The sequence below is a fragment of the Leptinotarsa decemlineata genome, unplaced genomic scaffold (genome assembly GCF_025532065.1).
Source record: "Leptinotarsa decemlineata unplaced genomic scaffold, Ldec_3_MD MMD2_tig00002159_RagTag_RagTag, whole genome shotgun sequence".
Taxonomy (NCBI): Eukaryota; Metazoa; Arthropoda; class Insecta; order Coleoptera; family Chrysomelidae; genus Leptinotarsa; species Leptinotarsa decemlineata.
The window spans coordinates 2,881,997-2,898,062 of NW_027412574.1; the positions used below are offsets into that span (position 1 = coordinate 2,881,997).

General features: G+C 31.2%; 1 long non-coding RNA gene across 1 annotated transcript in view; it reads left to right on the plus strand.

Annotated features, from left to right (window-relative positions):
• Positions 1-16,066, plus strand: part of LOC141479897 (uncharacterized) — a 45,392-nt gene that overhangs the window by 16,444 nt on the left and 12,882 nt on the right. The gene's annotated exons all lie outside the window — the stretch shown is intronic.

Here is a 16,066-nt window from a genome sequence, read left to right on the forward strand (position 1 = left end):
TAACGACATTAAGAAATGCTACCAAAGATTCCTATTATTAAACTTCATTCGATTTAGCAAAAAAAAACTGATCTGGTAAAGAGACACCGTAAAATTCATTCTGTTCGACGAAAAGATAAACAAACGGTTAATTGAATTATTGATGTATGCTTATGAGTTCGGACAAAAAATTTATGTCTTTTTGGGAATATAACCAAAAACAAATAACTAAATTTCATGGAATCGGACATAAGAGAAAACAATATTGACGAAGATATTTTCTTAATTCATCCCAACATTAAATTTTTACAAAGTGATGTTGTACTTCCAAGATGAATGATGTTGTATACTGTATACATGTTTTTGCCACTGCTTATGTACCACTTAAACAACGTTTTCATCAAATATTAACAAACTGGATGTTCAAATAACCTCTATCTAATGTTGTCAAGCAGTTATTCCTACATTTTTATAACATCAGATAAACATTTTGAATCATTCGTTTTAGAAATGTATTAAATAGCTCATCAAGACACTAAAATAATGAGCTGAATATATATTGATAAAATAACCTTCAGTTGAATTTTATTAGTTCAGACTTCCATTGTCTAATATGTCAAAAAATGATTTCAAATCCCTAAAAGAACAAATAACATTGGAAATTAAAATGAATAGCTGAAAATAACAATTATATTGAGCAAAAAATCCTGAAATGAAATTATAATAAAATAAAACTAAGCAAGATATTCAACAAATAAAATGCAATAAAAATTAACATTCAAGTCAAGTTCTTCACGACGTTTCGATTGTTAGTATCCAAAATCGTCTTCGAGTCTTCGAGTGAAAGCACTCGAATGACCTATAAATAGTCACAATGTATCGATTCTTAATTTATCTAAACTGATAAACATTTTCAACACAGTATATAATTTTCCAGTTGAAAGCCTGAAAAACAACTTTATTCAACTTCATCTTCACACATTTGAAAGAGTAAAATGAATAAAAATTAGTAAAAATATTTCATTTTCAGGGAGATTTAGCTTGATAATAAATATATACGCCTTTGGAATTGTTTCTCTAGAAGATTGGTAATAAAATTTTTTAAATGAAGAAAAGAGAAATGAAACTTTCTATGTTTTTTACCACTTTTATTTGTAACTAACGTTACTGCAGTTTCGTCCTATACGTAGGTACAGTTACAAATAAAAGTGGTAAAACAATAGAAAGTTTCATTTTTTTTCATTATGATTTCCTACCACGTAGTAACGGCTACATCCATCAATTTATTGAAATTTTCCAAAGTTTACTGTTTGAATATTTGTTTGAATATTTGCCAAGCAGTCAGAATTTGTTTGATCTGCATTAAGCCTTTCAATACATAACATATTGAAATACTTCGATGTGAGATTTTTAAAAACCAGTTTTACGAAACAGCTTTTGTAAAATGTTTCGGTAATGTCAAACTGGTTTGTGAAAATCTCTTTTTATTATTTTTTCAATAAGTTAATTAAAAATTTTCATCAAGTATCAGGTAATTCCATCTCCAACGAAAAAACATTTTTTCATCATTGAATTTAATTGAAATGAATTGAAAATCAGTACACGTCTCAGTAATGACTTCAAGTTAGGTTGATTTAATCTGTTTCTGATTACGATTATCAAGTGAAAATAAGGATTCATCCTCTCGCATTCACATTGGATTTGAATCGCTGGAGATTATATCCATTTGGAAAAACGTTTTCAAAAAGTTCATTCCACATAAACGCAGGTCTCCAAATGAAAGAGTTCTTGAACATTATGAAATAAATACCAAAGTACCTACTTATAGTATTTAAACTGAATATACCAATAGTTAGTGATATAGAACTGAGGCATTTTCATCGAACAGCTTCTAAGAAATGATAAAAGGTTTGCAGTAGGTTTGACATTTTCTGGAATTTCGGCTAGCAATATTTTATACCTAAATTTTATCAGCATCTCCTCGAGTTGAAATATTCAACAGGTGCAAAAGTGAAAAGGTGCAAAAGTGAAAAATAATGATTCATTCAGAGTTTGATAAATTTTAATTGAAATGTAAGAAAAACAAAATAATTTGAAAGAAGCTGAGTGTTTGCTTTGGCTGAGATATTACCTTTCTGAAGTTTTTACTAATTTTTTGAGGCGCTGTTTGGCAAAACGCAACCAGTGCATCACAACCAACTCAAATTCCTTGTCCTTGGTATAGTACGGAAGTGTTTTTATAGCATCTGCAAGAGACGAATTTAATTTTCAACAATTATTTTTTAAAACATTTAATGGGTATATAAGAAAAGATATTTGTGTAACCTTATTAATTAAATAAAGGTTAGAGAGGTCTATTCTCTTTCAACCAATTACTAATTTTCCAAAACAGTAACACTGAATGAGTCTCAAACAAGATTTTCAAAACAAACTAAAAAAATTCATTAACAAAATGTAATTATAGCAGAAGCATGAGAAGAAAAGAGGTAGATGATCAATTCAGCATTTGTGAACAATGAAATTTTTCCACTCTATTGTAGAGATCCTTATTACCACATTTAACACATTTTATATAGGTACTCGCCTGGGTAATAGATAATATAAAATGATCACTCAATTCTCAAGATTGCTACCACTGTCATATCTCCAACATTGAAATTATGTTTGTCCTGTCCAGGAACACACCATTGCCATTTGACCCTTCAAAATAGTTGGCAGATATCTTCTTATTGAATTTGTGTATTCTAATACCCCAACCAGCATTAATTTGTTGAACTATAAAAAATCAAAACTATTTTGAGAAACTTTTTCACGAGTCATTTGAATGCCTTGATGGATGTAGCCGTTACTAGGTGGTAAACCATTATGAAAAATGCGTAATATAACTTTATACATTACAAGCAGAATACTTGTAGGTATAGTTCAAGTAAACGATATAGTGCAACCTACCTTCCAACAGCTCCCCTTTAATATTATAGTTGGGGAGCTAACTAATTTCGTTATTCAATAATCATTTCTGATTATATAGGAATCACAATAACTATATTATATATATTTGTTCCGTGGTTCTTGAGTTTTGGATCTTCTTGGAAAATGGAAAGTTTTCTTTTATTTATGAATCATGACGTTTCACCCCTGGCTAGGGGATTTTTCAATTGTTTATTTAAAAATTTTGTTATAACACATTGGGCATTTGACTGGTTTCCTGAAATAGAATACAATTTTTATTTCTAATCCCTTTCCTTTAAATTGATACATTTGTTGAACGTTTACAATCTTTTGTTTTGTACATACTTTGTTTAAAATTATTGTTAACTTTTCAAAATGCAAACAATATTGATGTTTTGATGTTTTTGATATAGTGCAACCTACCTTCCAACAGCTCCCCTTTAATATTATAGTTGGGGAGCTAACTAATTTCGTTATTCAATAATCATTTCTGATTATATAGGAATCACAATAACTATATTATATATATTTGTTCCGTGGTTCTTGAGTTTTGGATCTTCTTGGAAAATGGAAAGTTTTCTTTTATTTATGAATCATGACGTTTCACCCCTGGCTAGGGGATTTTTCAATTGTTTATTTAAAAATTTTGTTATAACACATTGGGCATTTGACTGGTTTCCTGAAATAGAATACAATTTTTATTTCTAATCCCTTTCCTTTAAATTGATACATTTGTTGAACGTTTACAATCTTTTGTTTTGTACATACTTTGTTTAAAATTATTGTTAACTTTTCAAAATGCAAACAATATTGATGTTTTTTTTGAGAAATTGGAATGAGCGTTGTTTTCTTGAAAATGATAGGTGGAGGGATCTTCTGCGTGTGTCGTTTCGTTGATTGACATAAATACGTCATTTCCGCCCTCATCTCCCTCAATCCTCATAAATACGTCATTTACGTCCTCATCTTCCTCAATCACCAAAACGACACACACAGAAGATCCCTCCACCTGCCATTTTCAAGAAAACAACGCTCATTCCAATTTGTCAAAAAAAAAAACATCAAAAACATAAAGAACATGACCAGAACTTTCACTATCAATCACTATCAAATAAGAAGAAGAACAGCACATCAATATTATTTACATTTTGAAGTGTCATCAATAATTTAAGCAAGGTACGTACAAAACAAAAGATTATAAACGCTCAACAAATGTACCAATTTAAAGAAAAGGCAATAGACATAAAAATTGAATTCTTTTTCAGGAAACCAGTCAAATGTCCAATGTGTTATAACAACATTTTTAAATAAACAATTGAAAAAGCCTCTAGCCAGGGGCGAAATGTCTTGATTCATAAATTAAAGAGAACTTTCCATTTTCCAAGAGAATCCAAAACTCAAGAACCACGAAACAACTATACCAAACAGGATTCAAGAACCTACTCAAGCCGTATATATTATATATATATATATATATATATATATATATATATATATATATATATATATATATATATATATCTTCTAGGCGCTCCTCAAACTAGTGCCTAGGGATGCCTAGAAGATGACAGTACAACCAGCTGTCGAAAGCGCTCGCAGATAATTAATAGAAGATGTAAAGCTTCAAATCCTTATTGTGAAATTTAATATTAAAATACTGAAAATAAAGGAAAATTAGTTGCACCATATAATATATATATATATATATATATATATATATATATATATATATATATATATTATATGTAATACATATTTCGTTTATATAGGTGAGTTGGAAAGTAGGGATTCAAATAACAGGGTGATAATTGAAAATACTTCTGAATACTACTTACTCACACAATCGATCGCATCAAAAACACTTCACTAACTAAATCAATAATGAATTTATTTCCACCATTAATATGGAAGTGTCTAATCTCCATATAGTCTTTTTCAACTAAAATTACTATTTTAATCCTTTTCTGCCAGTCTTCTTCGGCCTGATGTTTTGTTTCAATTTTCCACAAATCAACTCGATGGGATTGAAACACAAAAATGGGGTGTGTCCATACTTTTCAACAATACTCTCAAGGGCATACACTTTTTCAAATGTTTTTGTCTGTAAAACTTCAAGTAGTTGGTTTTTGGTATAGTAATTTTCAAAATAAAAATTGTTATCCATTAAAAAACTTTGTATTTCATCTTTCCTCGAATTTTTATTCGGTACTTTGATGAGCTGTCGCAAATGATAGAAAGCGTTCTCAAGAACTATTACACTATTCGCATCCAAATTTGGGATCAATGTGTTTTCAAACAATTCCTCGAAAATATTAGCTTCCATGTTCTCATGATAGTCAACATTGCAGTTCTCAAATTTTTTTTCCACATAATATCAAAACATTCGGAACCCATTCTTTACTTCCTATACAATACACAATGATTAGTCGCGATCGTTTGTTTGCAGGCATGTTAAGCATACACATTCTCGAACCATTAGTCCACCCTTTCGTAACTGTGTCGTGAGTGTCATACCAAGTTTCGTCCAAATAGAAAATTTGCCGTCGTTATTGTCTATATTTAGTTATTTGTTCTAAGTATTTGTTACGCAATTCCACTATTCTTCTGCTTTCCATAACTGCTTGACGTTTGTTTATTATTTTAAATCTAAATCTTTGTTTCTTTATCCAATTCTGAAGAGTTTTGTCACAGCAGCTTCTGTTATGGCCGGAAGTATTCAATTTCTTCCTTATGTACCAATATTGAATTTCAACACTCAAATCGCGATCAGTTCCTGAACTGAACACGACAGCGATTACCATCCCCGCATTCCCCGATTTCTTTTCGTCATCGTAACATGACTTCATATTCAATTTCAGCCAATCATAAAACTCGGTTAGTAATAATTATTCATCAAGAACCGCCAATTGTACAGTCTACGTATACTACTTCGCAGCCGGTTCGTAGGATCATCCCATGTTCGATTGATGACCTATTTATTTTGTAGAAATTCATATTGAATATGGGATAAATAACTTTTGTCTAATTTCCACTTAGATATAGATATAGGATGAAGAATAGAGGATAAAGAAAATATCTTTTGTCTAATTTCTACTAAGATTTTTATTTGTTACGACCGCTTACGGTCTATTAAACCATTTTCAAGTAAACTGAATATAGGATAGAGAAATTACCTTTTTTCTAATGTCTACTAAGGTTTTTATTTGTTACGACCGTAGAAATTAGACAAAAGTCATTTTCTTTGTCCTATAATCAATCATGTAATTTTATACCTTCATATTTCTTGGAGAAGAATTTTTGAATATAGTTTTGTACGCATTTTTCTGTCTTGAAGAACTCCTTTGTTTCTTTATTATACTTCAGCGATAATATGAGAAAATCCGTGTTTAAATACCACCATATGCCCAGAACTTTTTCTGTAGTTTCTACGGAATCCATATTCATGACGATTTCTTCTGGACTCTGAGAGGAACAATTCATTGTTTTTATCAATATTTATGAATTTGAATGGCTGCTCCTAATTTCAAAGTTGGCCTGAAAATGAATGTAAGCATCCTGTTTGGCAATCTCATAGCACTATTCCCATCATGCATGGGATGGACTCGACTGATGAGAATTTGCAGGAATTTGTATTTTTTACAAATTGCTTACAACGGGGGGGGGGGGGGGGTGCACCGAAAGTCAAAACTCTCATGACATATGTATCCAGGGGTCTATTGGGATCACCATCTCGCCAGAAGAAACGTTGTACATGTTGGTCCTCGTTTCATACTCCACTCCTCAAAAACATTTCGTTTATCAGTAAATGGAATTCTTCTCTCTTGAAATATCAGTAATAATACTCCTAGAAGAAAACTAATCGTTACCTTTCAGGAATGATGAATTCAGTGACATTCAATTTACTGTTGGCGCAGCATTCCAAACCAGTCTGAACTTTCCTGATTTGTTCGGAAACAGGCAATTACCAAACTCTTTCAAATTGCTAAGCCAATTCTAATGTAGTGAGCTTTCTCACATACTCTTTTTTGATAAGGTCTTCAACATGCCTCATTCATTTTTTTATACATTCCCGCCTTTGAAGGGCAATTTCACGGCTGCCAGGACCTTTTATAGTAGGTAATATATTTTCAGATCAAGCCAATTCTATAACATTTTTTCTCTTGAACTATTGTAGACTGCAGGATGTATTCTTCTGAGTTCTTTTGAGGAAATAGTATTTGTGGCTCCAACTCCAAGACTTTCAACTATGAAAAATGTCTTTAATGTGTCGTAGAATTCTCCATCACTCACTTTAGTTCTATTCACTGATAATTATAATGTAAGTTTTGCTACCACTAGGATTTGTTGCGGCAGGCTATAAGATTTTACTGTTCGTACAGAACCTAGCGCCTGTAAAATTACCCATGATTGAGGGACGTATTTTTCGTGAGTTATTTTCAATACGATTCTGTTCACTGATCCATTTCAGACTCAAAGGTTCCGTTTCTCCTTTCATTACGAGATCTTTAGCGATATCTTCATCTACCATATATATTGATAATCCTACTTCCGAAAAAGCAAACGTTGTTTCTTCTCTATCTCCATTTTTGACGGTAACGTTAATATTCGGAAACGAACACTTAGTGAAGAGTTTTGATGATAAACGTTAACTTCCGATATTATGGATGCATTCGATATGGATGATGGATTCTGTCAAAGTTGTTATGAAGAAGTGGATGATGCTTCCATTGGCAGTGATCCTCATTACATCTCACTAGGAATTCCCATGGAAGCCATGTTGTTTTAGACACAATCTGCACAGTTTCAAGTTTTTGACAACTTTCCATTCATCAGGTATGAAACATTCTTGAATTCTGGCAATATATATATATATATATATATATATATATATATAATATATATATATATATATATATATATATATATATATATATATATATATATATATATATATATATATATATATATGTATATATATATATATATATAATATATATATATATATATATATATATATATATATATATATATATATATATACAGGGTCCTGCAACAGTGGCGCGGTGTTCCATATCTCTATATAGGAAGCAGATAGGAATCTAATTTTCTATAATATTACCTTATTGCTCGAGCTCGACAAAATAAAAATATTGGCGGTCACACAGGGTGTTCGATTTTTTCTGGGCGGATCCCAACTGTGTCTTTTTAAATGGCAACCTATATTTTTTATCGCTTTTTCGGTTTCTTCATAGAAAATAAAATAAACTTTATGTATATCTGCACTTCGAAAATATTGACGGTTTTCGAGATATCTAGCATGACAGGTTTTTTTTTCCAATATTCGTCACTCAGAATATTTGAAATTATAAAGTGGTGCCAAGTCCAGTTGAAATTTTTTTTGGTCAAATATTCTACATTGGTAACTCTCTCAAACGATATATGTGAAATCGACCTGTGATATACAGGGTATGAAAAACCGCTTGCCAAATATTGTAAATGAAAATTTGCAAAATCTTCCTTATATTAAATGGAACACCCTGTATATTATTGATCCATAAGAAGCGCCAACGAAACCTCTACAAATTTCATTAAGTATTCCCTATGGCTTAGTTCAATAGTTTTTCTTAAATGAGCATTTCTTTCGAAAAATGGTCATTTTTTCAAAGCGAAATCCATTTGACGACTGATAAAAATATACGAAAGATATCTTGTTTCAATTTTGTACATTAGAAGGTGTCCAAACAAATATTTTTTAACGAAATAAATGTATGTACCTATCACTTTTTGCTAAATGGAAAATTATTTTTTCATTGGATGCAGAATTTCACTCATAAATCGTGCAATATCAAACCAAACAAGTTAAAAGAAAGAAACATTATAAACAACTCTTTTTTTCATGTTATTATATTCATTCAGAGCTTGAGTTCTAGATATTCAAATTTGTCAACTGGCAAATTACAAAACTACAAAAGGGAGAGTTTAATTAAGGTTGATAATGAAACTTTTATAAAATATGTTCAACATGTCTTCCATTTTCTTGAATGCAGAGCTGAAGTCTATGTTTGAAAGACTGTTCTACCCTGCGCAAGACAGCTGGTGTAATGCTGCGAAAAGCATTCGTTATTCTAAGTCGCATATTTTCGGGAGAAGTTGGTGGCTCAACGTAAACCATATTTTTTATGTATCCCCATAAGGAAAAATCTAGTTTCGTCAAATCTGGTGATCTAGCGGGCCACCGTACAGGCCCATTCCGTCCTATCCATTTATTGGGAAATACTTCATTTAGATGATCTCTCACTTCTGCCGAATAGTGAGCAGGTGCACCATCATGTTGTAACCACATTCTATTGCGGAGGTCAAGAGGAATATCATCTAACAAACCTGGTAAATCATTTCGTAAGAAATTGAGATACATTGCACCATTCATATGTCCCTCAAAAAAGTATGGACCAATTACATATTCTCCAATGATGCCTCCCCAGACATTTATCGACCACCTATGTTGATAATCCACCTGTCTCAATAAGTGAGGATTTTCTGTCGCATAATAATGGTAATTATGTCGATTTACAAATCCATTTTTATGGAATGTCGATTCATCCGACCATAAAATATTATTGAAAAAATATTCGTTTCGACGAATTTTGTTCATGGCCCAATTGCAAAATCTCACTCTTTTCTCGAAATCAGCATACAGTAGTTCTTGATGTAACTGAACGTGGTATGGATGCAAGCGATGTTTCTTCAATACTCGTTGAACTGATCTCTCACTTATATCCACTATTTCCCCAATTTGTCTTTGACTCCTACTAGGATCTTCTTCAACAGCAAGAAGAACTTGCAATTCATTATCTTCATTAGTAGCTGGCTTGATGCGCTCATGTTTGGAATAATTAATAGATCCAGTTTCAACGAATCGTCCCAAGACCTTTCGGATGCCTTTCTATCTGGATACCGTTGAGAGTAAATTCTACTTGCCAATAAACAATTCCTGTCTGATTCACCTAATATGAAAATCATATCAATCAAATCACTTTTTGATAACAACATTCTGATGAAATTATACGACAGTTCAACTTCACGATTGACTAAAAATTTCAATATTCATTTGCAGCCAAATATTTTGTTCTGTCATTTGCCAGACTACTTGATTTCCAATAAATATTTCATTCGCTGAAAGGTTGTTTTAGACCGAAAGAATATGGCACAAATTCCGAGATTTTTGAAATTATTGTAACTATTCAAGAACGTCCATTTTGTGGTGTAATTCGCAACTTGTTTATCTAGCAACAGGTAATTTTAGGAATGGGCGATATTTTAAGGAAAGGGTATTTTTTGTATATTCTTATCAGTCGTCAAATGGATTTCGCTTTGAAAAAATGACCATTTTTCGAAAGAAATGCTCATTTAAGAAAAACTATTGAACTTAGCCATAGGGAATACTTAATGAAATTTGTAGAGGTTTCGTTGGCGCTTCTTATGGATCAATAATATACAGGGTGTTCCATTTAATATAAGGAAGATTTTGCAAATTTTCATTTACAATATTTGGCAAGCGGTTTTTCATACCCTGTATATCACAGGTCGATTTCAGATATATCGTTTGAGAGAGTTACCAATGTAGAATATTCGACCAAAAAAAAAATTTCAACTGGACTTGGCACCACTTTATAATTTCAAATATTCTGAGTGACGAATATTGGAAAAAAAAACCTGTCATGGTAGATATCTCGAAAACCATCAATATTTTCGAAGTGCAGATATACATAAAGTTTATTTTATTTTCTATGAAGAAACCGAAAAAGCGATAAAAAATATAGGTTGCCATTTAAAAAGACACAGTTGGGATCCGCCCAGAAAAAATCGAACACCCTGTGTGACCGCCAATATTTTTATTTTGTCGAGCTCGAGCAATAAGGTAATATTATAGAAAATTAGATTCCTATCTGCTTCCTATATAGAGATATGGAACACCGCGCCATTGTTGCAGGACCCTGTATATATATATATATATATATATATATATATATATATATATATATATATATATATATATATATAATAAGAAAATTTCTCCTTGAGAAATAAGGTTGAATTTCCAGAGAAAAACAGCAAAGAAAACAACATTGTCATTTATGGAATAGGTGTAGAAGAGGACATTTCAGTAGAAAATGTTGTTCAAGAATTAAATAACCGTCTTGAGATTGATATCACTTACAAGGATATAAATAAGATATACCGATTGGGTATGTGTTATTGGGTATGTTCTGTTAAAGTAGAATTCATTTCCTACTTAACGAAAAAGAATGTACTACGAAACGTTAAAAAGTTAAAAGATTCTGGTATTTCCATCGTACACGATCTCACAAAAAAGGAATAAGAAGAATACAGAATTTTGAGAAGACACTTAACAGAAGAAAGGGGGAGAGGAGAAAGGAATTGCTACATCAGAAGAAACAAGTTGGTGATAAATGGCAATGAGTTTACAGTTGAGGAGTTACTAAGAATCGAAAAAGACGAAGTTGTACCAAAGACAAATAGTACTCCTGCTACACCGACGCAGAAACTGCTTCTACACTCGGAAAGTCCAGAAGAACAGCTACAAATCTCATTCGTGCTTTCGAGAGAAAACGAACCAAGAAAAACCAAGCAAAATTATGAAACTTCATTCTAACTCGTCTTCAGTAAATTTGGAAAAAAATCAAAGTAATAGCAAAGAAAAACTTCATTACACTATCATCATCCATTAATTATAAGTCTTTGTTGTTTTCATCAAACTATCATCTTTCATTTTATATATTGTATAAGCAATATGGATCAGTACATTAGAGATTATGAATACAAAACAGTCAATACAATCGAGCTTGAACAAATGTGCAGTATATCGGATCACCCTGTTGATACTTGCAATAACAATACCTTTTCATTCGTACACCAAAATATTAGAAGCATAACAAAAAATATTGATGAATTTGATTTATATTTAAGCGAAACAGATACAGTGTTCTATTGTATTATTCTAACAAAAACTTGGTTGATTCAAGACATTAATTTCTTCAGTAAAAGTGGGTACGAGACTATTTACAATGAGGTAAATATCAATAAAAACGATGGTGTTGTTGTGTATATAAGGGAAAACTCAAATTACGTGTCGAACATTATCAGCATTGGTGAATGCAAAGCAATATAAATTCAAATCAATACTCGAAACAAATAGAAATTAATAATCACATCTCTTTATAGACCTCCTTTCACGAATGTTATACCATTTCTGAATCAGCTTAAATTTTACCTGGAACAAACAAGAAAAAAACATCAGATTACCATATTATTGTCGGGGATATGAACATAAATATCAAACTTGAGGATGACGAAATTGTATCAGAGTACTTGAACATAATGTATGAAAATATTTTGTATCGATGATAATCAAAGATACTAGAGTACAAGGTAAGTCTGCTTCATGTATTGATCATATTTTTTTGAAATGTAAAACACATGAGTTCAGAGAAAAATGTAAGCCAATAATTGTGCGCTCAAATATCACAGATAATTATACTCAAATAATGAAAATGCCCATTGAGTCAGAACCTCTTCAAGCCTCAACAGAATCCTATATTGAATACACTGATTACAAGAACTTGAAGAGAGAATTATGCGAATATGATTGGCGTTCATTTTACGAGATGGCAGATATAGATATGGCTACTTCATTCTTCATTGAACTTGTAAGTGAACTGACAGGAAAACATACAAAAATAATCAAAAGAAAAAAAGAGGATGAAAAAAGTAAAGTTTGGGTCACAAAAGCCCTTATAAAATCAATAAATGAAAAAAATCAACTGTATAAGAAATATCGGGAGAACCCGAAGATTACGTTGAAGAATTTAAAAATCACCGCAATCGTCTGAATCGTTTAATGGAAATTACGAAATTAAACTATTATAAATCACAGATTGAAAAAAACAAACAAAGCTCGAAACACCTTTGGAACACAATAAATAGTATAGAATGCAAGAAAAAAAATCAACCATCAAAGAAATTATCACACACAATGAGGTATTGACCGATGACCTTAAAATTGCAAATGCCTTCAATAACCACTATGCGGCAGTGGAAAAAAGCTGGCCTCATTATTTCAAAAACCGAGTACAGACCCAGTACCTAGAAAGTTTATGTCAAATTCAATGTTTCTTTCAATTGTAGAGGAGGAAGAAATATGTCAGATTATAAATACATTAAAACCAAAAAAATCACCGGGAATTGATAAAATTAAATCAGAATGTCTTAAGGAAATTCAAAGAGAAATCGCCAAACCCATGGCATATCTTATTAACAAAATGATGAAAGCTGGTGTATGTCCCTCCATACTCAAAGTAGCCGTTATCAAACCACTCTATAAAAAAGGAAATAAATAAATAAATCAATATCTAATATTGCGAAAATGTTTGAAAACGCTCTCAAGAACAGATTTAACGGTTATATAAAGAAATACAACTTGATATCAGAAAAACAGTTTGGGTTCCGGGAAGGCAAATCTACCTAAGATGCTATAACCTGCTCAACATCCCAAATTTACAAAGCGATAGATAATGGAAAATCCAGTCTGTGTATATTTTTAGATCTCTCCAAGGCCTTCGATACTTTGAGCTATACACAGCTACTCGAAACCCTGGAAAATATTGGAGTTCGAGGAACAACTTATAATCTAGTAGAAAGTTATCTATAAGAGGAAACAATTTGTACAAATTGAACGTAAACTCAGTTCAAAAGAGTTAGTACAATTTGGTGTGCCACAAGGCACTGTCCTTAGGCCACTATTATTCTCAATATATCTTAATTTATTAACTTTAAATACTACAGGAACTATAATCAGCTTCGCAGATGAGACTGTGATAATGTATGAGGATGAAAATTGGAATGACTTGAAAGAAAAAGTGGAGTCTGATATGCCAAAAATAATTGACTGGTTTAATCATCAACTTTCAACAATAAACTTTGAAAAAACCAAATTTGTGACTTTTACAGCTTATAGAAATCATTTACCAAATTTCAACACCCTCAATATTCATAACAACGAGTCGGTTATTGATATTTACAGAACAGATACTATTAAATATTTAGGAGTAACAATGGATAGTCATATGAGATGGGATGTTCACATTGAGAAAGTTACAAAAACCTTAAGAAGTATGCTGTTTAAATTCAAATATTTGAGTAAATTACTTGACACTCACCACTTGAAGATCATTTATTTCGCCCTAGTGGAATCTCGTATTCAATATGCCATATTGAGCTGGGGTGGGGTCGCTGCTATTCACCTGAAAAAGTTAGAAACAGTACAGAAACGAATTCTGAAAATTATGTATGGAAAAGAACTAACCTTCTCTAGCAATTTACTCTTTTCACAAGCAAGAATATGCGACGTAAGACAAACATTTCTTAGACATATACTTACGCATATACACAAAAATAGATATCTATTGAATAATATCGACCACGAACATTTTACTAGAAAAAAAAATAGAATATTATGTTAAAACATCTCTGAGCAGTACAAAAATCGGACAACGAAATAAAACTTACCTCATTTCAAAAATCTTCAATTTTATGCCCACTGAACAATAAATAAATATAATGAATATAAATTCTTGTCAAATGTTGAAAAAAATAATCAGAAAGTACGTACCTACTTAACTTGAATCGAGATCTGGTTCGCTCTCTCATCGACTAACTGACCTTCTGAATCTTATGCTATTATTAAATTTTTATATGGATCAATTTAGTTTGTCAATTCTAATAATTCGCAAATTTTTTGTTTACTGTTTTTGTGTATTGTTAACTTTATCGTAGTCATATCTAAAACAAGTGTCAAAATGTTAAGAATCAATACAGAAATTAACAAAGTGAGACCAATTTAAACCACTGTATATTGTGAATAAAAATATATATATATATATATATATATATATATATATATATATATATATGACTGAATTGGGTAAAGCAGCACATTAGTAGCTAAGTTATACATTTAATCTAATCAGTATTACCAAAAGGAGGACACCTTCAATGCTGATTTAAACTCACAGCTTCTGTCACTTGACGCATTCGTAGCAAAACCATTTCATACAATTTGTACATTCAACCATTCTTTCATTGAGATATGGTCACATATAAGACAGTGGCCTCGACTGGTTCTTTCATTTATAGATGGCCAATTCAAATTTGAGCTTTGTTGAGAATATGTAGTTTGAATAGGTTACTGTAATATATATATAATAAACAATAAACCACTGTAACTAGTTTCACTAGCAAATCGTTTTATTCAACAGGTCACCTTTATACATGTGACAATGTATAATGTATAGGTACACATAATACTGAAATTTCTGGAAAGAATGTAAATAAGGAAGATACCAATTTAAACAAATTTAAAAAAAGAATTTCAATATCAATCTTTATTTGAAATTTTGTCAGATGATATTTTCATACATACAGGACGAATTTCAACATTGAACGATTGTAATTGAAATACTCACTTTAGATTCCACAAAGGGTTGAAAAAATAAAGAATATAAAAATTTTATGGAAAATAGAAAAATAATAATGGTTATTTGTAATAGTAAGTTAATGGCGTAGCCCATGCCACTGTCCCATTGGAGAATTCCTTTTTTATCGAAAAATATGTTTTATTGTTTAGTTTATTGAAAGTGCCACTGCCTAACTAAAACTGAAGTAAGATCGAATTCAATACAATGGAATTTTCAATAATTTCAAGGACAATACAAGAGTTTTTATTTTTTTATGAAAAACGACGTATCGTAGGAGAAATCTCAAAAGGACTTCCTATCTCGAATTAAACGTGAATTTATTAAAAAAAATAATGAAGTCAATTCACGTTACCACGCCACAGGTTGAAAATAATTTTTTTATTGAAAAATATAAACTTCTATCCACTATTACTGTTTATCAAATATCACTGAAATATCACAAATCTGTTTAAAAATATGTTTTTTTGTTAACCAGGTCGCACCTCTACGAACAACAACTCTCAGATGTCGTTAGAAACCTGTCGAAACTTGTGCGACCTAAGGATTAACGAGGGATTACCTTTTAACGTGTGATTCCTAACATG